General features: G+C 37.6%; 1 protein-coding gene across 7 annotated transcripts in view; it reads left to right on the plus strand.

The window, feature by feature from the left end:
• The first annotated feature begins 6,836 nt into the window (after nucleotides 1-6,836).
• The window catches only part of LOC149797855 (uncharacterized), a 128,439-nt gene continuing 107,801 nt past the window's right edge, over nucleotides 6,837-27,474 (plus strand). For 4 of the 7 annotated variants that reach the window (XM_089962872.1, XM_089962874.1, XM_089962870.1 and 1 more), the window contains exon 1: nucleotides 7,351-7,556. The gene's annotated coding sequence lies outside the window, so the exon portion shown is untranslated. Of the gene's footprint in view, nucleotides 7,009-7,349; nucleotides 7,557-15,906; nucleotides 16,092-27,474 lie in introns of those variants that run through there. The other 3 variants (XM_089962876.1, XM_089962871.1, XM_089962875.1) reach the window with 3 other exon arrangements.

Here is a 27,474-nt window from a genome sequence, read left to right on the forward strand (position 1 = left end):
AGGAATAAGTACAAAATAACAAGAGCATATATATTTAAATATTCATAATTTACTCCCTGGAGAAATAAAAGCATATCTGGAAAATGATGCTTATCATAAATTAGCGTGCATATCAATACTCGTTTATTCTTGCCGTCTGATATATCGTTGTTTTTGGCTTAGCCGTCGCGAAAGCTCGTCGGCATTTGCCAGAGTAACTCGTCCACCCGATATCAGACGGTAAATATACAGTAAAATCCATAAATGTCATCAGACAAAATCTTTCAAGGCAAAGTGGAAATTTAGACTTAGAAAGATGCAATTACAAACGTTGACCCGCGCAATATTCAAAAATATACACACCTAATTGCTCACATTCAATGTAAACAAATGAAATTGCAGTGTTTCGGTATCACATATAGAATAAACTTCAGACAGAAATAATGAAGGCGATAAAAATGCATTTCTTTACATCCATGATAATCACAGAACATATTCATAGTATACTGATTCCGTTCCAGGTAGATTTCTTTTTTCGCTTTACCGTTTTTCATTACAAGGAAATTGATTGGTTAATATGCTCACATAATAAGAACAGTTGTTAGTGAAATATTTGCAATTGGATATTTGCAAGAACGTGAAAAAAATTCCTTTTCTTCGTACATTCTGGATCAATAGCATCATTTGTGACCATTGTTAAAAGCAAGGTTCCGTTGGTGATTTGAATCAGGGGAAACATAATTTTTTCAGAGAATGACAATGCGTAGATGTGCGTGTGTTTGTGTGTGCGTGTGTTTGTGTATGTGTGTTTTAAATCTCATTTACGTATTAGCTGACTGCTTTAACGGCACTGTCAATGCATTATTGACTGTAGCATATCGAGGAAATCGGAGCTATTTGCTTTTTTTCAAGAAAAGACCACATATAAAGTCGACTGGCCACCGCGATTACGAGTTGGACGAACCATCCGGTGGCCTAAGTGCTTAGAGCATCCGCCTCGGATGCGGGAGGTCGTGGGTTAAAACCCCGGCCGAACCATACCAAAGACTTATAAAAATGGTACTAGCACTTGTCTTGCTTGGCGCTCAGCATTAAGACGTTAGTGTTAGGACTGGTCGGCCTGGTGTCAGGATAATATGACTGGGTGGAACATGATGCTACATGTCTGCGGCATGATGCCCCATTGCTAGGCATCACTAAAAATTGGCACACTGCGAACATCGTGGCGATATGAGTGAAAAATTGTTAAAGCTACGATACAAATCCAAATATAACACAAACCCACACGAGTTCGACGCTCTCTCCACCAACGGAGCAACTGCCCCTCTCATACTTTGTGTAATTTTTTCGGACATGACTGATTGTATATATACATATGAGAGAGAGAGAGAGAGAGAGAGAGAGAGAGAGAGAGAGAGAGAGAGAGAATTATCAAGCAGGTTAGAAACTATTTTGATTGATTTACTACAGAGACTCGAATCCAGCACCACAGGTTGCGGCAACAATCGCTTTGCCTGCACACACTAATTCAATCGACCATGCACAGATACCCACCAAAAATATATAACATAGTCGCTGGTACAAGCGTTCGTGTGTAGCAGACAGACGTACATGACGACTCAGCATTTAACTCTCATCTGATACGGTCACTCCGGGTTCCTATGACAGAAATCAAGGCATATAGACATTAATACAGAACATTTACAAATATACACCAGAAAGAGCGGAAATTGCAGTCCCTGGATCTGACATGAGGATGAGTCATAATATAGGGTGAAATTATAATATGCTGAGAAAAAATATTATTATACAGATACGATAATGAGTTTCGGTATAGATTGAATTAAAATATTATTTGACCTGTGATATTATATATCTATCTATCTGTTTGTCTGTCTGTCTATCTATATATTTGTCTATCTATCTATCTATCTATCTATCTATCTATCTATCTATCTATCTATCTATCTATCTATCTATCTATCACTGCCAACATCGTGTAACACCCACTGGTTACTACATCAAGTCGTTCCTCGTAATTCTCGCGGAGGTGGAATTGCTGTCATCACAAAGAACTCCATGATAAAACGTGTTAACTACACCACAACATTCAATTTCGACCACACATCGTTTGAACTAGTCCAAACCACACTCACACTGGAGCAAAGGTCAGTCCATTTTTTCTGCCTATACCGCCCTCCTCCTAGTAGAAAAAACAAGCTGGCTGATTCTCTCTTTTTGGAGCAGTTTCCAAATCTTCTGGACTATGGAAATTCGATAGGTGGCAACCTGATTATTCTTGGAGATTTCAACTTTCACTTCGACTGTCCCGGAAACTCAAATACATCAAAACTCATAGATTCCATTAATGTTTTCAACCTCAAACAGTCAGTTAACCATCCCACCCATAAACATGGTCACATTTTAGACTGGATTCTTCCTAGACCTGATGATAACATTCTACGGTCCTCCCTGGTATCCCATGACCTTGCATCAGATCACCTCTGCATTCTATGCCATCTTGACATATCAGTCCCTAACCCTCCACCTTTATCTGCTACTAAGAGAAACCTCTGTATGATAATTAGAACCAAACTAATGCACGACACCCAAGCTAAGCTAACAACTTGCTTACCTCCTCCTACCGCAGAACAACTCGATAACTGTCTGCGTTCATTGCTTGACAAACATGCCCCAGCTACCAAGTGCACAGTATCAATTCAAAAGTGTTCTCCGTGGTATAGCAGTGTTAGGGACCGCCGTACAGCTGAGAGGCTTTGGCTTTCCACCAGACTCACTATTCATAAGCAAATCTATGAAGTCGCTAAGAAGAATGTCACAAACATAGTCCATGCAGCGAAATCAGCCCACTACACTACTAAAATCATGGAAAGTTCCAGCTGCAAAGAGCTCTTCGAGATTACTAACAAGCTAATGTCAAGGAACAAATCAACACCACTTCCAACTACTTTCTCTCCAGTCGACCTTCCGGACATGTTTGCAAATTTCTTCCGTGACAAAAGTACAAACCATCAGAGATAAGCTTGACACCACAATTTCAATTGACTCGTCGTCACCATACAGTTGGGATACAGAATTTGACCGGCAACCATTAGCAGCATTTGAACCTGTCTCTATGGATTTCCTACGTACAATCCTGATGAAGAGTGCACCAAAGTCATGTGAACTTGATCCAATTCCAACATCAATGCTGCTTGAGTGTTTAGATCCAGTATTGCCTTCACTAACTGATCTTATTAATACCTCTCTCTCTCATCCGGGGAATTCCCATCATTTTTCAAAACTGCCATTGTAAAGCCTCTGTTGAAGAAACCAACACTAGACCATTACGATTTAAAGAACTACCGCCCAGTTTCTAATCTCCCATTCATATCAAAAATCTTAGAAAAGGTTGTTCTATCCCAGGTTGTATCTCATCTAAATTCAAATAGTCTTTTTAGTAATGTACAATCTGCATATCGCCCTTGCCACGGTACTGAAACTACTCTTCTAAAAGTAGTTAATAATATTCTCTCTGCGTTGGATAGCGGAAAGATTACAGTCCTCACCCTCCTTGATTTGTCTGCAGCATTTGACAAATAGACCATGAGATATTACTTCACCGTCTCCAGCATGTATATGGCATTCATGATACAGTCTTACTGTGGTTCAAGTCCTACTTGGTCAAAAGGACACAAATTGTATCTGCAAATGGAATACACTCCAGCCCAGTTGATCTGTGTTGTCGTGTTCCACAGGGGTCTGTTCTTGGACTTGTTCTCTTCATTCTGTACACTCATTCGCTCTCAAGTGTCATAGATCATCATCCAGTATCTCACCAATTGTACGCTGATGACACCCAAATATACAAATCTAGCCACCCAACTGAAGTTGATGCTACCATCCAAGGTGTAGAGAGGTGCATTTCTGATGTGAAATCATGGATGACATATAACAAGCTGCAGATGAATGATGATAAAACTGAGGCCATTCTGATCACAACACAAAGACTTTCTCATTCACATCCTTTACCTCAAACAATAAATATCAGCAACACCAACATTAAATTCGCACAATCAGTACGAAACCTAGGTGTTACTCTGGACAGTACTCTCACATTGCACCAACATGTCATGAATATATGCAAGGCTGCATATCTTGAGCTGAGACGCATCAGCTCAATTCGCAAATATCTTTCAGTTGATGCCACTAAAACACTTGTGTGTTCATTAGTACTTTCAGGACTGGACTATTGTAATTCAATTCTGTCTGGTTCATCTCAATATCTACTCACTTCAAAAAGTTCAAAACACAGCTGCTCGGGTCATACTTAGAGTACCACGATCAGAGCACACGTCCCGACTGCTCTGTACCCTACACTGGCTATCCATTCGATCCAGAATCAAACACAAAATTTGTTCTCTGTGCTACGTTTTACTGTCGGACTCTAGTCCAACATACCTATCCGATCTCACCCAAGTGTACACACCAGCAAGAAACTTACGCACTTCTTTTGACAATCGTATACTCATTATTCCCACTATGAAAACAAAGTCATATGGACAGCGTTCTTTTGCACACCAGTGCCCAGCAACGTGGAATGAATTGCCCACTGAACTTAGACACAAAGACACAGTGATCACATTCAAGAGGGCTCTCAAAACTCACTTATTTCGACTGCAAGAACAAACTTAAAGACCTAATAATGTTTCCTACCTTAAATATTCTCAGCATGTTTTTCATTTTTTAATGTTTTTCTAATTTCATGGTGTTTGTTTTTGTAATAATATTATTATATGTGTTTTTATCTTATAGGTGTTGTCTAATGTTGTAAAGCGCTTAGAGCTTATAAAGATTAGGCACTATACAAACTCCTCCTCCTCATTATTATTATTATTATTATTATCTGTCTATCAAACTATCTATCTATCTATCTATCTATCTATCTATCTATCTATCTATCTATCTATCTATCATATTGACCTGGATATACCACACACACACACACACACACACATACACGGGTCCGATTAAAGATTTTATTTCAAGTATAACGATCCATTGTTGAAAGCCCGGATATATTCAGTAAGCGATACACCTATAAAATAATAGTAGTCTGGCATAAACGTGGCCATCAGTGGCTATATTAGGACTGGAGTTAATTGTGTAGTTTTATAGATCATAGTCTGATGTCCTATATGTTTCCTTTCCTTTGTCCATAATAATTCCATTCTTTGAAATCTATTACATTTTAAAGCTGTTCTTGGAAAAATATATCAAGTGGAACGTGTAGTTCTTATCGCTTCCCCATTTTGAGGAAGATTAATTTTTGCGAAAAAAAAAATTATTCTTGCACGGCGTCCTTGTCATTATTAACGTCACGCGTATGAATGATACTTAGGAAATCAAGTTGTACGATGTTGTAGGATTTGTTGTTGTTGATGACGATGATGACGACGACAATGATGATATTATTTTCGTCATCGTTATTACTGCTGCTAATGCTTGCGTTGTGTATGTTTTATTTGTATCCAAGCTACAATGGAGGTAAGATGGAAGCATGTGAGATGAAAGACGATGGAAACAAAATCACTTTTGCGCTTATATGCCTTATGCGACTATCACAGTAAAAAGAAAATGCCTGATATTCTCTATACAATGCACAACAATAACACGGTATTTGCTATTTAAGTCCGAACAGCCAGAATGAACTGACTGACAACTTTTTCACAGAACTGGACTACGGTATAAATGTATGTTTTGTAATAAGGGATGGAAAAATGTAGTAGAGGAATTACTTTTCTATTTAATATAACTTATAATTTCGCTAACCTTCCCATCAGAAATTACTGAATAATCTTTTGGTGCGAAACAAAAAGACAAAGACAAAACAAAAACACAGAAAGATATTTTGTCCAAAATAATAACCCTTTTTGGAGATTCGCCAAAATTGGGCGAGTGTGAATAGTGTCATTCTGCCTCCCTTTCTAGTTGCACCGCATATGGGGAAATTTCGGCTTTGTTAAATGTTCGCTAATTCGCCTTTTTACAACAGTCCGCGTATTTAATACTTTTTAATTATTTGATACTTGGTGATATAAATTAAATCGTCGTATGACCTTGAATTTTGCGAGGTGAAACTTGAAATCCGAATTCGCCAAAATAAAATCATGTGGAAAATTCTCCACGTACGGTATACGATATTCTCTCTCTCTCTCTCTCTCTCTCTCTCTCTCTCTCTCTCTCTCTCTCTGTGTGTGTGGAAAGATAGAAACAACTGGGTCGATTTATCTAGCACAACTGACTGACCCTTTATCTTGTGGATTCTACACTTTTTTATTTTATTTTTATTTTTTCGCATGAAGTACCTAATAAAGAATTTTTATATATTTGCTTTTTTATCTTGCACGAGTACATACTTGCTGTTATTTGTAAGGGTTTGTCTTTCAAAATATTTAAAAAATGTTTATCTTAATATCTTGCAATCTAATTTTTACTGGGCACGTAATAGCCAGGATTGTGCTGATGTGTCGTTAAATATATAAGTGGTGAAGACATTGGAATCGTGACCAGAAAGGTGTCGGTTCGATTCCGACCATTGGGTTATAAGGATCGACTGTTTTGTTGCGTCTAATCTACTTGCCTCGAGACGATAATACCTTCATGTGTTTATGTTCCGTAAAACAGCACACATTTAAATAAAACAACCATTCTCTATACATACAAACTGCGAACAACATGAGCCAAGATCAGCAGTAAAAAAAATATTGTGACGCCTGGGCCATTGATATTCGTTCTACATACGAATTCATACTGCAACTGTAGACCCCGTCTGTTGTTGCATTATTCGGTGACAAAGCTAGGTGTCAAAGCTGGGTGTACATTGGGGAGAATGTACGTGGTAATAACGAAATCGACAATCGCTAAAGACTAAGACCTGCCTGGATACTGATCAATCCAACCATTTGAGATTATTTCACTAATACAACCAATGAATACAACCAATCAACACACGCAATAAACAAAGAGGTATGTATGCAGCTCAGCGGGTATAATGTTATATGCAGAAAATAAGTATATACTAGCTTCTAAGTTGAGTCCAACTGCAAACTGCATAATGTACCGGCAAATCTGGGTCTGTGCAGTTTGTTAGGAGTAATCAATTGGATAACCACCATAAACCCTGATCTGCAGGTATATTATGTGACGGCGGATCAGAGTCTGTGTATGCTGTTTGCTGTCGGACTCTATTTATACGCGATTATATACGGTATGTAAGTTGCGACATTTTAAATTGTACATACTATAAGGAAGGTATTTTTGTGCGATAAAGTCCCATAATTATTATAAATAGGGGGAGTACCAAATATCTCCACGACCTTAACCTAGATTTGCCAACCACGAGATTATAACAAGAGAGCGTAAATACATAGTTTCAATGACAGTTATGTTGTTGAAAGACCCGGAGGTAGCGTCCGTGATTCCGTGATATCAAGTTTGTAATATATTCCAGGTACTAGGATAGACACTACTGATACATTGTCTACGTTCGACGGTGTGCAGACAGGATAAGCTTGGTATGTTGTCTTTTTATTGATACGCTTTCAGTGATAAACGAAACTCTCTCTTTCACGGGGGGCCTCGAGTGGCCGAGTGGTCTAAAGTGACCACCGTTACGGATCACTGCCATCTCACATGTCTACGTGGGTTCGAGTCTTGGATTCGGCTAATGTAGTTATGTTAGAAAGCTTGCCAGTAGCTTCTCTTTCCGGGATATTCCCGGGTTCTTCCTCCACCATTTATAATGGCCGCCATGTATAGCTTATCTTGTGCTGAAAATGGCGTTAAACCCTACAAAAACTCTCTCTCTCTCTCTCTCTCTCTCTCTCTCTCTCTCTCTCTCTCTCTCACACACACACACACACACACACACACAATGAAAAACTTCCGGCTACGTTGGTTTACAAAGAAGCCATTTTGCAAGTAACTGTGGGTAATTTATTGTGCAGAACCGATGCAATCTTGTTCTTGTGTTAGTTCAACTCCTATATTAATGAAAATTTCCAAAATGGAACTTAACACCAGTTATGCCATAAGTCTGTTGTTTAGGGGGATGTACCACTTTCTTGGACCGCTCCGGTGGCCTAGTGGTTAGGGCGTCTGTCTCGGATGGGGGAGGTCGTGGGTTCGATCCCCGGCCGAGTCATACCAAAGACTTATATAAATGGTACTTACAGCTGCCTCGCTTGGCGCTCGGCATTTATAAGAGATAATGTGACCGGGTCGAACATCATGCTACATGTCTGCGGCATGATGCCCCAGTGCTAGACATCACTATAAACTGCCACAATGCAGACATCGTAGCGATATTACTGAAAAATTGTTAAAGCTACGTTAAAAATTCAAATCACACACACACACACACACCACTTTCCTGCATATGTGACCGGCTGCACTATACGACAAGGTAAGATTGAGAGAGCTGGATAGCTGGAACTAAAACCGACAAAAACCAGGCATTAAAAATTTCGCTTGCATCTTGCCAACATTGGCAAGCGAACAAAATAAAATGTAACGGCGTTTAGCCCCCCCCCCCCCCCCCCGAACCATTGTGGGTCTTGGAATTCTGTTTATTTTTTACACTGATTACCACTAGTTCATCAGCCCTAGCCTGTGTCGCGGCAAGGAGTAATAATAGGGGTGTCTCAATTCCCCAAGTAACAGACTTCATGTCATACCCATAATACCTTGCACATAATTATAAACAATCAAAGGTTCAGAGAGGCCCGGGCCATTTCGAGATATGGCTCTGGTTATATTGCAATTTAGAATGACAAAACAAATTTACTATATAAAGACTTAAATGACAAATGAGTACACAACGAAATATATTTATTTATATATTTATTATTTCAGAATTGTTTGTCTAGAAACGTTTCTCCAGCCCCCTTAGCGGTTCAGGTCCGGGCCATATGCTCCTTAGCGATTGAGAAAGCAGAAAAACGGTTATGTTTGCGAAACTTTACATGGCAAATATAACCGTTTGTCTTGTCTTTGTTTTGTATTTGCCTTTGAAAAAGACTCATTAAAGAGTCGAAAGAGTCCAGGCTAGCTAAATAGTATTTTCGCACTGTTCGTTGTTAGTTTATTGCATATATATATATATATATATATATATATATATATATATATATATATATATATATATATATATATATATATATATATATATATATATACCTTTCTATCACTTAGATGACTCAATGATATTATCGTTTTATTTACCACGAACACTGTATATGCAGAATTTTTAGTATACTCTCATCATCTCATCATACATTAGTAGATAATACCATAGCAACGGTATATTTTAAGCGATTTTCGTGGACCAATCATATTGTTACAGGAAAACTGAGATATTAGACCAGCCAAATGACTTTCTTTTTTAATGCATCCGGATCACTCGATCGTAACGACGTTGCCTTGCATGACGTCATTTTGATGACATGTTATTATTCGTGTTACTTATATAGTGAATCTTATGAGAGTTCTCATTTCGAATGAAATTGTACAAAACACTTTGAATAATTTCTATATTTTATAAACTTGGCAAGAAAATGGTTGAAATTATTCGATGTGTGTTATAATTTCGTTTGAAATGATGACAAATGTGAGTTTTGACTTATATGACGAAAAATACTGAGTATGGTTAGCGAAGCCGCATAACAGTGTGGATGGATTACTATGAAATACACACTAAGGCTTCTATCGTTATACCTATGTCATGCAACGTGCTGTGATGTCACAGGTAACATCGTGATGTTTTATTACACGTGATACATATATGGAAGATCACAAATGCGTAATGATTTTAAAATTGCTGGAAATTATTCAACGATTTCCATAATAAAAAGTCTGTATCCTTACCCATTTAAAATTCTGTTAATCACATAGTTTTATTTTGAGTTGACAGAGTCTTAGTAGAACGAAGAACATATGACTTTCAGGATCATTTAATTCTTGTTCAGACACTGCACCTTTCAATTCTTGCGCTTGAAGAAGTAGTTCCTGGCACCGGTTGAAGCAATATTGCACACTTTAGAAGTATATAAACAATTTAATTCAGTTAGCGGCTATCTTTGTTATCATTACAACATTTGACATCAGACAACACCATTTATCAAGACTTGACCTCTCATGTGTAATTTCACTTACTTCACTCGACCAGGTCAGCTGGAGTAGTTGAGGTGAACTATACATGGATTTCAATGAGATTATTTACAACGTTTCCACCTAAAAGTGTGTGGATTCATTTGTGGACATTCATAACATATCGCAGTATTGGATATGGCAGAAGAAACACCATTCCAGTTGTTAAATATATGTCTGAAGGAATGCAGATGTGGTACTAAATTTAGTGATGTTGCTCTTAGTGGATAAGATGTACCGGTGCTGATCTGCATTGCTATGGTTCTTGTTATACCCAGATTAAACGTTATTGCGATCGGATATTTGTATTTTTGGATTTGGAAGAAAGCAAGAAAGCTGTGGTTTGTCAAGTGAGAAACCAGCATTTATCGACATTATCTTGATAAGAGAGGTGCGTTTAGTACAATACGTTAACATTTAGACGATCCTCTTTCTGGAGTGGGATGCTGTGTTTAGAAACTATGTAAAAGTGACTGTCTTCTAAACAATACTACTACAAAAGGCTGCCGAGAGTTTCTTTGCATAGACACGAGATGTTCATGTTGGAGAGCGTGATGACTTAGGTGGCAGAGGCCAGTTTCGCATATTGGTCCCTGGCAAATCTCTTAACTTAAGGGTATGGTGTGAGTTTTTGAGCTATTATTGTGTAATAATCAAAGAGATGGATATATTTGTGAACTTGGTGTTTCTGGCTTGTGTTGTTCTTGAAACTGATGCGTGGCATGTGGTGGACAGTCATTGTCACTGCACAGTATATAGCCACTGAAATACCAATAGTCGGCTAGGAAGTAGAGCTAGACCCGTAGCAGTAGACACTTGGATTCAAGGCATGTAGAATATCTCAAAAACGATTTGGATGACAACTATTCTGAATTGCATCAAGCTATTAAGTAGACAATGTTTTTCAAAATTATCACTCAGGGAAAGGGCTTGCGTTTGCACTGTGAGCACCACATGCTGTCATAAATGGTCTTCGGATGTGAAAAATGCATACACAATAGGGGTTGGGGTGCATACACATTTTATTCTAAGAACTTCAATAGACTTGTCAGGTGAAGTGTGTGATATGATTATTTGTGCTTAATAATACCTATCCAGAAATATGGGCCTTTTTGGCCTCACTCACGTATTACGTATTATGAATTTTTATATTAGGCAGGTGCATGCTACATTAAATTTGTACATAAAACTGGCCCCTGCCCCCTTATTCAGTTCTCTCAAATGGTTGGTTTAGCTTGACGCAAGTCCAGCTGGTTTACTCATGTTTTAGTTTTAGTTTGGCGTTTTGTGAATTCTGTGAGAGGTCATTTTTCAATATTTCAACCAACGTAACTGCTACAATACATATTTTATATAGTTGTCCGTCTCTTACGTATGTTCATTCTGCTTCCGATTTGGACTCAAGTCACAATTAATTTTAATATATACGCTCTACAATTGTTTCTCAGTACTGAACTTTCCATTGTGTCCAAATGATAATAAATCATATCTTATTCTATCGTTCCTTTGAAGATGAACTCACTGTGAAGTTTTTGTCATAAGTTATACGGCATTTTTGAGAGGCTGCACTATAAACAAAGCACCATACGTTGGTCACAGATATCACCACCGGATCACGATCAGTGCCTCAGTACTCTCTGTGCACCATCGCCGAAATACACACAATCACACCATTATGCTCAAATTCTAAAGAATCAACAGTTACCTTTAGATCAACACTTAGAATATCTAAATCCAACTCGTGTATCAATACCCAAAGGAGAGAGCAAAAATAATCTAAACTAATTGTTGACACTCCTTAGCCCCATCCCAGCACAAAAAGCTGGTTAGGACTTAGAAGTGACACCCTGTTTATATACCGCGACTACATTCAACCGGAAGTAATAATTGCGACCCGATTCCATTTGATAGACGGTCGCCATGTTGTTCATAGTTGCAGAAGGCAGCGTAAGGAAATTTCAACCGTAGCAACCCAATGAGTCATGAGAATGATGAGCGAGGATTTCATTGAATTATTTGGACCAATCAAATTCACAGAAAGTGATATGTTAAAAGGTTAACAAATTAAAACAAAAATAAACCGTAAACAATGTGTGCAAAGCGTACTGTCTATATACATTATGATACAGGTATGAATGCAGTGTTGGAATATCACACATTTAAAATAAAACAGCAAAACTTTGTGTATATATAGCTAAATATAGCTACGGGTGCAAGCAAAGCAAAATCATTAAGGATGTATAGCCTGGTGTGCATTTTCTTGTTTTGTTCATGGTGCAGTATCTGTACCCAGGTAGGATCATGCCATACCATTCTCCTCACCATCAAAGGCGAAAAATTCACGATTTGAAGCTCTTTTCAATAATATAAAAGTAAACTGTGGTGACAGAGGTGTGTAGTCATTTAGTCATTCTTATCGTAAGTAGTAGTAGTGATAGTCATGGTGGCGGAGGTAATAGTAGTAGTTGTAGGAAAGTATTGTCCGACAATAGAACAAGTTATGTTTGCTATTATTTATGTTGCTTATTTTCGAATACCGTCAATAAAGATGCTTCGGAACTTGTCAACATGAAGATAGCAATATAACGGAGTACCTTCACATAGCCTCTCAAAAGTACAGCTTGATAAAATTTACATGATAAAGGCACAGTTCACAAGTTTTGTTTGCTTATTTTTTCTCCTTGCTTGCGTGCGTACGTGCGTGCGTCTGAGAGAGAGAGAGAGAGAGAGAGAGAGAGAGAGAGCAGTCTCTGGTTTCTTTTTCTTTGTTTTCGTTTCATTGCACAAATAAATCGAAAACTTTTATCAAAGTTCAACGTAGTTTTAAATATAAATACATGGGTGAATTAAATTCAGAACCGCAGATTAAATTCAAGCTGACATAACTTTAACAGAACTAATTGTTCTGTACAAATCTGTCGTTTGCCAAGTCTGTGTAAGGATTTAGGTCAAAGCTTTGAATAGGATGAGTGAGGGGTTCTAAAACTGTCGTTGAAATTGTAGACTTGTGGGTAAACAGACGAAAAGCGAGTCATTTGTGCGATTAACTGAGCACGTTATCACTTAGGAATAAATCAAAATTGTGCTTGAAGCTGTAATATTGTGTACATTATTTACTGTCCTGATTGCATTACACACAACTATTTACATGAAAAGTAAGGCGGATGTAGTAATCGTAGTAATTGTTGTTGTTAGTATCATTCTTTTTATCTCAGTAATATTCCCTTTGTTTATTCTACCTGTTCATTCAGTGTAAGTTGTACATATTCGCTGCAGGTAAAACGGGCGTTAAGAACATTTGCTTGGTGGGAACAATTTTTTTTTTTACTTATACATTGCTTTGAGAAAGACGCCAAAAATCAATAGCATTAACATCAACATTAATAACGATAACGTTGAACTTGGATGTAGCAGTCAGTACAACTTTGGCGATGTAGTAACATTACGGTTTGGTGATATAGTTGGAGTAGCAATGGTGGTGGTGGCAGTATTGTTGGTGGTAGTGGTAGCAGTTGTAGCAGTAGTAGCTAGTTAATAGAAGTCGTAGTAGCAAGTAGTAGTAGTAGTAGCATTAGTAGTAGTAGCTCTAGTAATGTAAGTGATTGCTCTAAACGTAGTAGTAATAGTAGTAGTGACGGTGGTAGTGGTTGTAGCAGAAAGAGGATGAACAGCAGCAACTCTAGTACATCACGTGATGAAGTCTCATGTTCGAAATTAGCTAATAATAGGATTTTATTTCCATACAAGGCGCATTCCTCCTTTCACTCTAGGATACGATCATTACACCTGTTCCAACTAGCACTACTGCCACCCGCTGACGTCATAAGACGTCACGTCAAATCTGAACGTATCATAGTCTTTTGTTTCTGGAACTGTTCTAAAACAGCTTTTTCATGAGGTGTATAGTCCGCTAGCCTTTGGGTAGTAATGGTAGTAGTGTGGTAATGATTGTGGTAGTTGTGGTAGGTATAGAACTAGTGTAGTGATGGTGGCGCTAGCATTAGTAATAATAATAATCATAATGAGGACTTTGTGCGCTTTACAACGTTCGACAAAACCTATAACATAAAAAACATATATAATGATATGATTACAAAAAACAAACACCATGAAATTAGAAAACATAAAAACATGCTGAAATATTTAAGGTAGGAAACATTATTATGTCTTTAAGTTTGTTCTTGCAGTCGAAATACGTGAGTTTTAAGAGCACTCTTGAATGGGATCACTGTGTCGTTCTGTCTAAGTTCTGTGGGCAGTTCCATCCACGCTGCTGGGCCCTGGTATGCAAAAGAACGTTGTCCATATGACTTCGTTTTCATAGTGGGAATAATGAGTATACGATTGTCAGAAGAGGTGCGTAAGTATCTTGCTGGTGTGTACACTTGGGTGAGGTCAGATAGGTATGTTGAACTAGAGTCCGACAGTAAAACGTAGCACAGAGAACAAATTTTGTGTTTGATTCTGGATCGAATGGATAGCCAGTGTAGGGTACAGAGCTGCGGGGACGTGTGCTCTGATCGTGGTACTCTAGGTATGATCCGAGCAGCTGTGTTTTGAACTTTTTGAAGTTTCTGGAGTAGATATTGAGATGAACCAAACAGAATTGAATAACAATAGTCCAGTCTTGAAAGTACTAATGAACACACAAGTGTTTTAGTGGCATCAACTGAAAGATATTTGCGAATTGAGCTGATGCGTCTCAGCTCAAGATATGTTGCCTTGCATATGTTCATGACATGTTGGTGCAATGTGAGTACTGTCCAGAGTAACACCTAGGTTTCGTACTAATTGTGTGAATTTAATGTTGGTGTTGCTGATATTTATTGTTTGAGGTAAAGGATGTGAATGAGAAAGTCTTTGTGTTGTGATCAGAATGTAGTAGTTGTGATGGTTGTGGTAGTGGTGGTAATAGGAGTAGTAATATTAACTATGTGGTGATGTGTAGTAATTGAAGTAATAGTAGTAGTAGTTCTTGTCCTTTCAGTCATCATCTTTACCGTAGTTAGTTTATCAAGACATATCTGGTTAATGTTTGATTATTCGTTTGCTTGCTACTCGTTTTGATTACTCGTTTCTTTGCGATAATTTGTTTCTTTTCTCTTTTAGCACTTTTATGAACACCAAGCCAACCCTTTATAGCATTAGTGCTCAGCATCATCAGCCATCAACACTACTAGTGATGTTGTTTATGATGGTGTTTTGTTGTTAACAATAGTATTTTGGGCATGAGTAGAAAGAGAAGAAGAAGGAGTATGGATAGGTGAAAAAGACAAAATATCTCTCGACAAACGTGTGTGTTTGTGTGTGTGTGAGGAAGCCACAGTTGCTCATTTTATAGCACATAAGACTCGTAATTCAAGGGGAGCGATAATTAGGAAGTTTACATTTGCTCTGAATGAATAAATGCTTACAAGGTTGTGCTAGCATATGAAAATTGACTATGTTCTAGAAATTGATTCGTAGTAAATCAGTATTCAAGTGAATTATATAGTTTGAAACAGTTCCAAGACAACATTAGCTATGGTATGATTTCTGTTATGACACACCTTTTCAATTACTGATATAACTCTGATACAAGAATGACACATGTACTACTCCGCAAACACAATTACCGGTAAATGAAAGTCCTCTCATTAGAATGGTTGTACAGCTAGGAAGTGCAGGCGTTACCTTTTATAGTTCATTGGTTTCCTCGAATGTTGTCATTTTGCAGTTGATTGTTATCTAAGTTGATTGTGTTTATAGTACGCGATCGTGGTAAATACAACGTGATACACGAACATGGAAAATATAACTTATTTCAGTTTATATTACTGCAGTGACGTGACTTTGAGTACAAAACAGTGGTCATTGTTCGAGGATATGCTTTTTGGATTTGCAAGAGGGTTATTTACTAAATGGTAGGCAAGAGACTCTCTCTCTCTCTCTCTCTCTCTGGTTTTCTGTCATACTAAAACATATAGCCGATGATAGTATATGCGAGGCAGTACTCGGATTATCTCCAAGCAAAACACTATACAACAATACAAAATAGTTCCCTTGTCATTCCACAGCAACAATAATGGTGAGGTATATATGTCACACACTCTTGTGAACGCAACTAGTCATGTAGTTTTTAGGGATTGTCGTAAACATAAAGGTCATAATCTCAAGATGCGCATATTGACAAAATCACTGTTTACTCGAGTTTTAAAAATTGTTGTCGCTATTCGATTGCAGTGCTGGATAGAATCACATGGATAGACATGAAATTAGGTTTAGCACATAATTGGTACACTTTACAGTACTTGCTGTTTATTATTGTTAAAATGTCACTTTAGGTGGATATGATTGTTCCAAATAAGCCCACGAAATCCTTGCACGGTATTCACATTTTTGATTGGCTGCGATCGTGTTAAGTTTTCTTGCTCCGCCTTCTGAAACAAACTTTGTTTTAGTATTACTATCAACATAATGTGTTCCGTTGGTCCGACGGGTAGCTAAATGGAGATTGGAAAAAAGGGGTGACTATCATGAAAATTGAAGAATTGGTAACGTATGCCGGAATATAGCTCATTTACCCAACACAGAATTGTCCAAGTGCCGAACGTATACTACAACATTAGTAAACCAGCTGATTCAAACCCGGGCCGAGTCATACCAAAGACTTATAAAAATAGTACTTGCAGCTGCGTCGCTAGGTATTCAGCATTAAGGGGTTAGTGCTAGGATTAGTGGGCATGGTGTCAGGATAATGTGATGCTACATGTCTGTGGCATGGTGCCCAATGCTACATATCACTATACACTGCCACACTGCGGACATTGTAGCGATATGACTGAAAAAATTACGTTAAAATCCAAATCTCTCTCTCTCTCTCTCACACACACACACACACATAGAGAGAGAGAGAGAGAGAGAGAGAGAGAGAGAGTAAACCAGCTGATAGTTCGCGGTACGAGTCTTGCACCCCAACCAAGGACAAGCATGGTTTAAACGTCAGTCTGTAACAGTTAAAAGTAAATAAACTCGCCTCTGTTATGATGAGTGTCACGTGCCTACTACGATATTATTTATATTACCGGAGAAGGTGGACAATTAAAATTTAAATAGCCGAGCCCCCAGTCAGCAATGCCGAAGGTCTAGGTGTATAAATAACTCAAGGTGAAAGGTAAAACAATTTAATAAAATATATAAAATGTATTCAATAATTTCATCGACAAATTTCTCAATCGCAATTTCTTTCGAACTAATTAAGGTCCTAAGAGAGAATGTTTCCCTTCAGTGTTGTCTCTGTTATTATCTGTCCGCCTCTTGTTTCTCTTTTGGTACTTCCGGTACCATTGACTACGCGCTCTCAAGGCGCCCGGATCCGTCCTTCCGACACTTGTGATACTCTCTATCGCGTACTCCTTCCGGCACTGCCCCGCCACACAAAGTACTGACGTCACACTAACGCATAACACGGGATCTCCACGTGTCTCCCATCTCTACGATCCTCGGATGTCGACTCTACACCCACCCTGAAAGCTTCCTCAAGAAGCCTTTGTTCGCAAATCCAAACTTAGAATTTCACTAGAATACCTTCCCGCCTTTTCACCTTTTTTTCGGGGGGGGGGGGGGGACACCTGACAAATGCCCCCTCCCCCCCAAAGAAAATGTCCAAAAAATAAGTGTTTTTATATGTTTGTGTTTCCTCCTAAGGTTCGTGTGTTTGTATTCTTTTATAAAATAATTTATACCAAATATATTTATCTGCAAATTTGTGATGGGCTATTTTTTATCCCTTAGTGTTATCTAAAGGGTTGTTCGTCCGATGTAAGTTTTTATCCTAGTCGGAGTCTCTTCCCTTGTTTGGTAGTGGTGACCTTTGCCAAGGGTCCTCTAATTCCTGTGTATGCTATGTGAGTATTTGCTATATTGTGTGTATATGTTAGGACAGCATTTTCAGTCAAATCTACCCTCAAGTTTTCATCTTCTATATTCAGTTTTTTTTATTAAAATTATTATTTTAGAAAGACAGTTTTATTGAGTTATAGATATTTAATTAAATTTTGGAATCAGTAAGTTCTAAGAGAATCGGTGCCTTATATAGAGGTAAATAAAACCTATTGTTTTTATGTATGCACTTATAGTGTGGCGATTCTCTTTTTCCTTTTGATTGAAATTTAGAAGTTACTCGGATATGTTCTATAAGAAGCCACATGGTCTTTAATTTCTTTCTGCATGTTTCTCTTATCTTTTGACATATCCTTGTAATTACTACCGCAACCGGCGTTGTTTTATCTTCCAAATATTAAAGACATAAAGGCTTTTAAAGCATAAGTATTAGTATATATATCGGGGCTATATTTGCCCATTCAAAACTATTCCCCATTTGTTTGTCTATTTCCTGCATGCTGGATTTTCTGGGGCTCTTTCGCAGGCCTGGCCACTTCACGTGGCGCCTTGTGGTGTAGCCCTGCGACGTCTGAGTCTCTTACTTCTGCAGCATGCAGGTCCCTGTTTCCCTCTACTTTCCTATCAAATTTTAAAGGGCGGATTATATATATATATATATATATATATATATATATATATATATATATGGGGAGTAATTTTGTACAGAAAAGTAACATTTATTTATATTCCATTTGTAACATCTTAAAATAATAAAACCAAGTTAGAGGATGAGATTATTATTTCTATTTGTCATTTTGTTTTCATTGACACTCTCCGTGAGATGAGAGATGAGGACGAGGCTCCAAACTCATTTGTGGCCTTACTATTGCCTCGCCTTAATGCATACACAACTGTGACATTCAAAACATCCTTATGGCGACGGAATCTTCCCACATATTCAGTCTAATCCAGCATTAAGGTGACATTGTTTATAAGGCTCCGATTGCCATACCAAACAAAACAGGAAAATAAAATTGCATGTTAAGATGATCAGAACCATAAATATATGCCTTGTTGAAACCGTATTACAAAGTCGGCACATCGATTTGCAAATGTTTTATGGTGAACTTTTCTAAAGTGTCACAGGGAGCCATGTTGTGGGAAGACAGAAATCGCACTATTATTTGTAAGCCATACTAATTTTAACTCCTTCAGAAGGCGTATAAGCATAGTATATGTATGACGCATCAACAGGTACATTAATTGTTTACCTCTCCTATTCCCCATATTGAAGTGACCTAAATGTAATATTAGCTTGAAACGAGTGAATAATGGGTAGATGAAAATACTTAAGTCAAATGTAATGATTATTCGCTCTATGCTAGCAAAATTTCATTTTAGATTATGCTGAAAGGAATTGCTAGCGATCACAGGCTTAAGGAGAAGGTTTCTTACCGTATCCCGCGCGAAGACAAATGCTTACCCTTTAAGTCTTGCTGTGCTTTTTTGTCTGTATGATTTAGATTTTTAACGTAGCTTTAACAATTTTTCAGTCATATCGCTACGATGTCTGCAGTATGGCAGTTTAAAGTGATGTCTAGCATTAGGGCATCATGCCGCAGACATGTTGCATGATGTCCCACCCAGCAGTGGCGTCACTCGGGTTGGTGTCACCCAGTGCGGTAGCTCATGGTGTCACCCCCATGGTCCTCCTTCCATAACGGACCATACAGAATCCTTAGTAATGTCATTTTGGTGTCACCCCCACTGATGGTGTCACCCGGTGCAGTCCGCACCCCCCGCATCCCCCTAGCGACGCCACTGCTGTGCCTGCTAGTCATGTATTTAACTATGATCGGTTATCCGCTATTGAAATCCGACTAGACCGAGCAGTGTGTGCTCTGTAAAATTTGCAATTTTTCGTTTTGGTGTCACCCCTCTGAGATGGTGTCACCCGGTGCGGTCCGCACCCCCCTAGCGACGCCACTGCCACCCAGTCACATTATCCTGACACCAGGTCGACCAGTCCTAACACTAACCTCTTAATGCTGACGGCCTAGCGAGGCAGCTGCTAGTCCACATTTTTAAAAGTCTTTGGTAAATCATTCGTACAGAAAATATAAGCAGTAGCATAATTCTCCTTCCCAATTCAAGGTACAACAAACAGCACATACAAAAATGAACAAAACAAGATTTTGAAAAGTAATCGTACCCATTACCAGTGGCGCACTAAGAGGGTGGAGGGGACGAGGACGGTCCGCACCGGGTGACAGCCAGAAACGAGGGTGCCATCGGGAGAGTTGAAATACCAGTACAAGTTTTAAAACCAAATGAGAAAAAAAAATCTACTTGCAAATATAATATATTTTTGTGTGTGTTAACATTTTAATATTGTTTGTGGGGGTACCAAAGGGAGGATCCACCATGGGAGCAAATACTTGTAGGTAGGCCCCTGTCCATTACTGAATTTGAATACGGGTCATCATTATGAGTGATAGCTACGTTTTCCTTTAGACCACCAAATAGCCTTGAAACAGATCTCAGATTTCTTGGTCATAATGTTATCAAAGTCTAATGACGGGCAGCAAACATTTATGCATCGTATTTCATTCATGTATTCGTTATTCACTCCGAGCAAGCGAATTTACTTGTTTTATGCTAAAATGTATTGGGTAGCAATATGTATAACAACTTGATAGCAGATTTCTTACGATATCCGCGATAATGTCAGCGGTATACCGTTGATATCCTGCTGTGGTTCGTAAATTCACACAGAAGATATAAGCAGGCCTAGTAACATAATTCTCCTTTCCAATTCAAGATAAAACAGCACATAAAAATGAAGACATAAATTTCCAGATTGGTGGGTTTGAACCTGTATCACTTGATTGAGAGGCAGCTATGCTTACCCATAATGTTATTAATATTTCGGCGGGCAACGAAAAAAATTAAAAGTACTTAAACGCGTATTTTAGCAAAATGACGGCGCTATAACCCTTCATTTAGGGACCCACTTATAAGGCAAGATCAAATTAACGAAAGGGAAAATTGTGAATGCAAGGAAAGTTAAGGTTGTGCTTTTGTATGATATTTTGGAAGAACAAACATTATTGCTAAATTTAACATTTATATCAGTCATGTTCGGAAACTTGTTTATTTTCATGAGATCATCCTTACAACCAAATGGACTTTATCAGATCTGTGTTTAATAGGAGTGAGAGTCTTAAATTTCCCAAATGTTAAAAAGTGTGAGAGTTACATTAATGGCATCAAAGTCTGATCAGATTGTATGCACAAATTAATATGCTACAAATTGTGAAGGCGCAGCAGCAGGGACGGGGAACATACTCTAATTGATTTGCTTCAAATATAATTTGTCCGATCGTGAAAATAAAGCTTCCTGCAAAAATTCACAAAAAAGCCTTATTTACCAAAAATAAAACCTCGCGGTGATTTAATTCCCGTTTAGTCATGGTAAATCATTTATTGTGCCGAGTTTGAAAACCGCACCCGTTGCTTCTCATCCAAATATTTTATCAAGTCCGATTCGATATCTTGTTCGAGGATCATGTAAATTTATCGTCTTTTGTAAATTAAAATTATTATTATTATATCAATAATGGCTGATATTGGAGAAGCACATTCGGTTAGATTAGCACGAAAGTGACTAGAAGCAATAAAGAAATATCTTCCCGTGAGAGATTCTGTCAGACGAAAAATACAAGCACAAGATGAAGCACTAGAAGATTTAGCAGAATCATCTGAATTATTGTTTAAACCCGTAACAACAGTTCTCAAGGATTTTCTTCCAGTGACTGAAAAAATAGCAAGAAGAACTAAAAAACCAAAAAAGATTTTACGAGATCTTCCAGCTAGTATAGCTGCAGCTCAACCTCAAGCTCAACCTCAACCTGCTGAAGAAACACCCGAGGATGATACAGAAGATCTCACACCGGAAACAGGGCAAGCCAGTGCTAAGGTTGATATAAACAAAAAATTTACCGAAGATAGTATTAGGGGTATAAAATCAATCAAAAATGAAGATAAATTAGGTGAGTTTGCCGTGATGAGTTATACTCGACGAGGAGATGTTTTAAAACCGGAACACGCTAATGAAAATATTAGTCGTGAAAACTGGTACAAGTGGATATTTCGTATATATTATAATACAAATCAGGCTAGAATGAATGATACTAGATACATCGCATTTTCTGATGCAATAGATAGACATCTTGTACGATTACAACAACCACAAATCCCCCAATATAAACATCCTCCACCTTTACCACAGCATCAACAAACTTCACCTAAACAATCAGAACAATTACCACCACTTGTAATGATATTTACCGACGAAGCTCGTCATACTTTTAGAGATAGGGATAAATTAATTAATATTGCTGCGTTTGGTTATGATGATAGAGGGGAATATCTAAAACCAAAATATGTTGATAGAATAAAACCTAATAATTGGATTCCTTCATTATATTTTGCTTCTGAAAAAACGAAGGTTGATTTAAAAGATCCAGGGTATAAAAAATTTATAAGTGATATAAAAAAATAAGGGAATAATCTCAACGACCATAATCTCCAAAAGAAGAGTTTTATGATGCACCTGGTGCTGTAGGTAGTGGTTTAGGAAATAATTCTGTTTGTCCCGATAATATTATCAATGACGTATCACGATTAGAAGTTCTTATTGGAGGAAAACGAGCTGGAAACAACTCATCAGAAATAATCAAGGAAGCAACTGATATCTGCCGGCGATTATTTCAAGGTGGTATCATGAATATTAATGTTTATCGAAATCTCATTGATGAAATCGTTGATGATTACAGTGACTAGTGTTAAATAAATAAATAATTAAATAAAATGATCGCACATAAAAACCATCGCAAATCTACACTTGTTCGAGTAATGAACTCGCGGTTACCAGTATATGAGATTACTCATGGAAGTGGAATCGGTGATGATATTAAAGGTTTTATCACAAGGATAGCTCCTAAAGCAGCACCCATCGCAAAACAATTATCAACGAAGGCGATGGATTTTGTTCGTGATAAAGCCACTGCTGCTATCGGTAATGTTGCTAGTAAAGCGTTTCATGCCGTCAAAGACAGAATAGAAAAATTAATACGCAGAAAACAACCGGTCGTGATGTTAGTGACATAATAAATGATGCAGCAAATCAAAAACTAACAGAGTTGATAAATCAAGGAGAACTAAATACGAGTCTGATATCAGGAAGTGGTCTTCGTTTTATAAGGTAACACATTTATAATAAAATGTTTAAGTGAATGTCAGACCCAGCTTTTGACATGGATGCACCGGTATATAAAGATGAATCAATGAGAGATTATCAACATTATTCATATGATGCAATATTACCAAATAATGAGGGACGAAGCAGATATTTTCTACCCTGTGAAGGATTTATTGAAGTTGTTGGTGAAATTGTAACAAACGTCGCCGCTAATACACCATACGGACCTAATGTTAAAGTTGGTTTTGTTAATAATGGTATTATGGCATTATTTAAAAGTGCAATATACATGACTGATGGAATAGAAATTGAGTCAGTTCATGATAATGTTGATGTTGCTACAACGATTATAGGTCTAGCGAGGTATTCGGATGATTATACTAGATCAGCTGGTCCGACTATAATGTTCGCCAAGGATAATTCTGATCATGCTGAGTTCAATCAATTTAATTTTGTACAGGTGCCACAAGATACCGCGGTTGACCCACAACCGGCTGGAGCGATACCTAGACCGGCTGCTGCATTTATGATGCTACAAAGTCAAAACCCCAATTATAATTTGGGATTTGCTGTGCGTAAAATAATGATAAAAGATGATCGAAGATTCTCATGTGCAATTCCATTATCTCACATATTTGGATTTTGCAGAAATGTCAGAAAAGTTATTTTTGGAGCTAAACACACAGTTGTTCTTTATCGAAAAGGTGATAGTAACGATGCTATCTGGATAGGACCTGGTGTTGCTGATGGTAAAGTAGTATTATCTAAACTTACACTATGGATGGCGGTGATGACTCGATCGCTTGTTGAAGAACAGAATATACTTTCTTTCATGGATCAAGGCGGTAAATCAATAATGTCGTGGTTAACAACAATTACTGATAGCATTAACACTGACGTGAATAATATTTTTACTTGGCATATATCATCACAGCAGGGTGTTTCTTCACCAAGACATATCTTTGTTGCTCTTCAGACGGCTGAATGATCAGGTAATCAATTATTTAGTCCAATGATATTAGACAAATTTGGTGCCACTGAAGTATCATTGAGAATAAACGGACATCAAGAACCATCTGAGGAGGTATCATTAAATTTTGATAATAATTCTGTATCACGTGTTTATTATCGTTTGACTAGTTTTATGGGACGAGATCAAAATGTTGATACTGGTTTACAAATATCACAATTGGATTTTACAAGTTTGCATCCGATTAATTATTTTTCACTAGAACATATTGATTTAATTAAACAAAACGTCGTTGACATACATTTCCGAGCTAAAATAGCTAATGCGGGTGCCGTTAATTTTAGAGCAATTGCTGTTCTACTTAGTGATAGAACTATGTTTCTCGAGGGTATTGGTGGACGAATGAGAGTCATTGATGCTCCAGTGGAAAAAATGTGAGATTAATTTAAATCAATCGTTTTTATTATAAAATGGCATACAGTTATGTTAGTGTAACTCTGACTCCGGGTCAGGTGAAAAAACTTAAGTCAAAAACAACAAAAATCTGTGGAGTAAAAATAACATTAAAACATGATCAAATTTCTCATGGTGGTCCAAATAAATTATCATTAACTAGTACCCAACTAAAACATTTTAATAAGGCGAAATCAGCAAATACCGGAATTCAGATTGATCTTTCTTCGAGTGCTATCAAAGATATGATTAAAATAGGTGGTTTTTTCCCACTTCTCGCTGCGTTACCAGCATTAATTGCCGCGGCTGCACCGGCCATAGGAAAGGCAGCTGCATTAGGCGTTGTTGGATATCTTGGTAGTAAAATAGCAGAAAAAATAACAGGAGGAAAATATAAAAAAGGGATCCGGATTCAGACTACCAGGAACCCCACCATCGTGGTACGGACGCGGCCTAAGACTACCAGGAACCTCAGCATCATGGTATCCAAAACGCCGTTGAGTATCTCACCGATGTCAAATTTTGATTAAATTAATGCCGCTAAAAAATTAAAAATAAAATTCTTCAGAGGTATTTTTATGCGAGATCAGTTACCGGAACAACCAAATCATAATGAAACAGGAATTATCAATCTCGATAAGAAGTCTGGTCCAGGAACTCACTGGGTTTCTTACGCGATAAATCCACGTGAAATTATTTATTTTGACTCGTACGGATTAGCACCACCACGGGAGTTTCTAAATTACTCACAACGATTAAACACTCCAATTTGGTATTCAACATTACCAACACAAACACTAAATGATCCGCCAATATGTGGTCGTGAAGCAATCAATGTTCTTGATGCATTATCAAAATCAACCAAACCATATCATAAGGTCGTACAAGAATACACCGCAGATAAATTAAATCAATCACTAATAAATAATGGTTGATATTTACGGAAGATCCCTCCTATCACGAATGTTAAAAAAAAACTCGTCGACGTGGATTTATCAAAATACGCAACGAAGGACGAAATTAATAATCTTTTAGCACTATCCGGAATAGATCCGGATGAGATTGTTATTTTTCAAGACGAGTATGGAAAATTAAAAACGAGTAATATCAAACTGAATGATATAATTCGACGGAACGAGTATAACACTCACGTGAATGATTTTACAAATCTTCAGGGAGATCTTAGAAGAACCGATGAAACTATTGATAAATTCTTCGGTGTTCCGTCCAGTGTTAGTATAAAACTCGCTGATATTAAAACCAACATCGATACGTTCGAAGGAATTCGAGTACTAATTCCTGGAATTATTGATAAAACCGGTCTTATTAAAATTTCACCTGGAATCTCATCACAGGTTAGCAGTATTAAATCAACGATATCATCGGGATCCGCAACATCGTCACAAGAAAATAATAATTTTAAATTCACCGCAGCAGTATGCAGGTTATCTGTATTTAGTTATGTAAGATTTAGAATAACTACAACAAAATACACCTGGAGACATTCCTCCGATAGATTTCTCGGGTTTATAACTGTTTTATTAAATAGCGGAACCGAAAAAGAGTTTACTTTAAGACCACCTGATGACAAGGTAGTAGTTACAGCACAATACTAGTGGTGTATAGAATTTGTGGCCGAAACACCTCAATTATTTACTTAAATAAAATAATAATGAACACCTCAGTCAACGATGCATCTCAATATAGATATAATCAAGCGCGTGAGTGGCAAGCACCATTAAAAAATATCATTGACGCATACACGATAAAAATAAAAAAATATCGACGACGACTAGTTATCGCTGATGTAATTGTTTATTCAGTATCCGCCGATGTTTCCCGAACCGGCGTAACATTATCCGCGGTGACAATGATGGCACCAGTAGCTGTCACAATCTGTATTTCAGCTACGACAACGATTGCAAGTGTTCTTAATATAATTGCAAAAAAGATATGTTCGTGTACGAATGAAAAATTATCTGCGAGCATGATAAAATTACACACGGCTACGGTCGCATACTCGAAATTATCCTCATTGTTATCGGCGAGTCTCAGCGATGGAGTTCTATCTGATTTTGAGTTTTCATCAATGATTAAAATTTATAATCAAGCTGATATTAAAGATACAAATATTAATAATGGCGGAATTACTTCAGCAGATCGCGACAAATACAATCCAGCACAGGACCACGGTGATCTCGGCAAGTTCGACTAAGCCAGTATTTAGTAATAATTTTCCAACTGCAATTCTGGTGGATGAAATCGCGCTAGCACAATTACGAGTATATCACAGTTGGCCAAACATTAGATCTAAATCATTTGGTGGATTACTATCAAATAATTCGTTTGTGTTCGCAAATAAAAATAAACCAAACGGCACTCCTGATTGGACCGTCGTTGGAATACCAACCGGTAGTTATCAAATTAAAGAAATCAATGATGAATTAGCGAGTAGAATAGAAAATATTACCGGAGAAGAATCTAAAATAAAAATATCCGCTCATGAACCAACGTTATCTTCGGTCAGCGAGATAAATTCACCTAATTATGCCGTAGCTATTTATCAATCCACGATAAGAACCGTTCTAGGTTGGCCTGAAATTTAACCACCAACACCACCAGCGCCGCCAGAACCTAAAAAATCTGATTATACCACAGACAGGCAATCATATCATGATATTGATCCAAGTTACGACCAATATTTATTTAATTTGAAAAGGGCAACATTAAGGAGTGA

This window comes from Sinohyriopsis cumingii, chromosome 6, assembly GCF_028554795.1.
Source record: "Sinohyriopsis cumingii isolate HCF-2022 chromosome 6, ASM2855479v2, whole genome shotgun sequence".
In the NCBI taxonomy this organism is placed as follows: Eukaryota; Metazoa; Mollusca; class Bivalvia; order Unionida; family Unionidae; genus Sinohyriopsis; species Sinohyriopsis cumingii.